This window comes from Mandrillus leucophaeus, unplaced genomic scaffold (genome assembly GCF_000951045.1).
Source record: "Mandrillus leucophaeus isolate KB7577 unplaced genomic scaffold, Mleu.le_1.0 Scaffold632, whole genome shotgun sequence".
Classification (NCBI taxonomy): Eukaryota; Metazoa; Chordata; class Mammalia; order Primates; family Cercopithecidae; genus Mandrillus; species Mandrillus leucophaeus.
In genome coordinates, this window is record NW_012106831.1 from 1,131,990 (window position 1) to 1,135,333 (window position 3,344).

The 3,344-nt window shown below is 47.9% G+C and overlaps 1 pseudogene; it reads left to right on the forward strand.

The window, feature by feature from the left end:
• Window positions 1-1,962: 1,962 nt before the first annotated feature.
• On the forward strand, window positions 1,963-2,688 carry LOC105554229 (annotated as a pseudogene).
• Window positions 2,689-3,344: the final 656 nt, after the last annotated feature.

The following is a 3,344-nucleotide window of genomic DNA, read 5'->3' on the forward strand; positions in this document are numbered from 1 at the left end:
GAAAAGATTCCTTTTTTCTCTCTCTCTTGGGAAAAGAGGGACGAGCTTCTTGCTCCTTCCGGTTTGCTTCCTGTTCCTGTCTGCTTAGCCCCGCAGTGTTCGTTGGTTGGTCCTCTATTCTGCTTTCTCCACACTCTCAGAACCAGGCTCATTGTTCAGGATCTCAGTTCCAGAATGCCCTTTCTCAAACACCAAAATGAATTCCAAAGAGACCAAAGATTAAAATATTAAAAAATATATTACAGATTCTAGACCAGAGGGGTAAGGAGGAGTCTGGGAAAATGGCAGTTTGTTCTGTGACATCCACGATGCATCCCAATCCAGCTGCAGCCCAGCTGCTCTGTTCTCCTAAGCTAGGGAGCTGCTAAGGCTGAAAGGTGTGGGCAGTGCCAGTGGCTCGGGTGGGGGCATATAAGACAGGAGTGGAACAGGAATTTCTACCTCTGTGCCAGAGGAGATCCTGGAAACAAGCCTCAAAAAGTCTTGGGGCAAGAAAAAGGAGGAATACTGTGGTATCTAGGAGTCAATTTGAACAGGCCATGGGCCACAGAGGGGCAGGTCTGTGACTTCCATGTCAGTGTTGCTGAAAGAGCTGGAGGTCTGGGAGGATTCTCCCTGTCCTCAAGGAGGAGCTGAGTTGTCTCTGTCCCCCAGCAGGGAATGTCCTAGGTGTTAACAGCCCTTGCAACTTGGGGCCTATTAAAGAATTGATAACTGGCCAGTGGCTCACACCCCTATCCCCATGGACAGACTATGGTGTCTGCCTCTCTCTCAGGATAGCCGCTCCCTAAAGACCTCTAGCAGCTGGGAACCCAGCAGCCAGACACAAGAGCAAACAGAACCAGAGAAACATGTCTCCTAGTGTAATTGAACTGCTGGAGGAACCAGAACATGCCGAGAGCACTCAAGGAGCTCTAAGTCCAGTACAAAAAAAAAAAAAAGGCTCTCTGATAAGACAGCAGGTTGAACACTTGCATATAGTGAAGTTAGCTAAGAAGAGAAGACACTATGTGATGCAGTTCAAGGGGAATGCGAGGGCAGACGAGGACTTTCTTTGGGAAGTAGTCGTGCAGATAAGAAAGGCTTAAAAGTGTTCAGAGAAGGAAATGTGGGGATTTGAATCCAACTCTAACTCCAAAGCCCATGCCCTTTTGTCTCTGACAGCACTTTGCTAGGACCTGGTAGGGCCCAGAAACAAGTAAGAATAGAGCTTGCTCGGCTGGTATTTTAGAACAAACAGAGACAGAGCAAGCAGGTGAAGGTCAGTTATCCCATTCCTCTCCCAGAGGGGCTTTCACTGCCCAACACAGCTCAGGTCCTCCTTTCACAAAACAAACTCTCAGGTGGACTCTGGCTGGCAGAGGTATATCTCAGTCCTGTTCTGTAAAAGTCACTAAGTCAATAGCATTTCGGTAATACCTACAGCAACTTCGTGGAAGTACTAAAACTATTCTCTACCCACACCCCATGTCCCTCAAGTCTGGCTGAAAGAAAACAAGAGAGATTTGAGGCCCTGGGGCCCTTGGCAAAAAGCCTATGTGTGGCAGAGGTTTGTCTGCAGCTTCCCTGACTTTCGCCACACCTACTTCATAAAGACTTAACTCACTGTCTCAGAGTAAGACCCTAAGAAGAGAATTTGAGGTGTTGACTCTTTCTGACCCCTGTCATCTCAACTATATACTTATTCACATAATAACAGCTCAGTGACAACTTCTTGCCATTAGGGCTTTGAAAGCTTCTACTACATCCCAGACAAGGACTCCTTTTCCTCCCCCAAGTGTAACAATGTTTTTACCCAATGACATATGCTACAAGAATATTCTGACTTTCTGATTTCAGGCAAAGACACACTCACCAACTTATTACTTGACATAGCAAGTCCCAGTCAGAGAATATCATATGAAACAAATAGGAATTATTTGCAAGAATCCAAAACATAGGCTGCATCCCCAGCCCACCGCCATGGCCACCTACAAGCTAGTATTGATCAGGTGTGGTGACAGCACGTGGAACCTGGAGAATCACTTCAGCAGCTGGTACGATGCCAACCTAATCCCGGTAGGCCATGAGGAAGCAAAGCGCAGTGGGCAGGCTCTGTGAGATGCTAGCTATGAGTTTGACATCTGCTTTCCCTCTAGGGAAGAGGGCGATCAAACCCTCTGGACAGTGCTAGATGCCATTGATCAGATGCGGCTACCAGTATTGAGGACTTGGTGCCTCAAGGAGTGGCATTATGGGGGTCTGACTGGCCTCAATAAAGCAGAAACTGCTGCGAAGCATGGCGAGGCCCAGGTGAAGATCTGGAGGCGCTCCTATGATGTCCCACCACCTCCGATGGAGCCCAACCATCTTTTCTACAGCAACAACAGTAAGAATTGCAGGTATGCAGACCTCACTGAAGATCAGCTATCCTCTGGTGAGAGTCTGAAGGAAATAGTTCCTCAGATCAAAGAGGGGAAACGGGTACTGACTGCAGCCCATGGCAACAGCCTTTGGGGCATTGTCAAGCATCTGGAGGGTCTCTCTGAAGAGGCTATCATGGAGGTGAACCTGCCGACTGGTATTCGCATTGTCTATGAACTGGAAAAGAACTTGAAGCCCATCAAGCCCATGCAATTCCTGGGGGATGAAGCTACTGTGCATAAAGCCATGGAAGCTGTGGCTGCCCAGGGCAAGGCTAAGAAGTGAAGGCCAGCAGGCATGCTACTGTCCCTGGGAACACCCTCCCTGGCCATCCCTTCCTCTGCCCCCTGCACATGTCACACTGACCACATCTGTAGGCATCTTAAGTTGTAGCTGCAGATGGGGACCAGTGGCTCACATTTTCATTTAGCCATTTGTCTCCTGCACCCACTCCTTTCATATGATCTAGTCAGAAAGCACTTCTAGGGCACAGGGTCTCAGTCCAAGCTGAGGAAAAGCTCCCCTTGTCCAAGAGAGTTGAAAGGTAGTGACTTGGGTTTTTGCCAGTGCTTTGTTTACTAAGGACTTGTGGGGAGGAACCATGCTAAACCATGACCAGTAAGGAGACACAAGAGCACCTATCTGCCCCCAGGAGCCAGTTCTCTGCTCTTCTGCAGTCAGACCACTGCCTGGGGGCTCTAGTCATTCCAGTGGAAGATGAATGTAACTTGCACGGTGATGTGACAAACAACGTTTCCTCCCTGACCCCAGAGGAGCTGGCTCTAGAAGGTTGGGATCAGTCCTGAATTTAGTTTATGTGTTACATTTACTTTTACCAAAAAAAAAAAAAAAGTATAGTATATGTAAATAATACAAAACAATAACCCTTGTGGTGTTTCTTGTGGTGGTTGAAATAGTCCCACATGCGGTCCTCAGAAAAT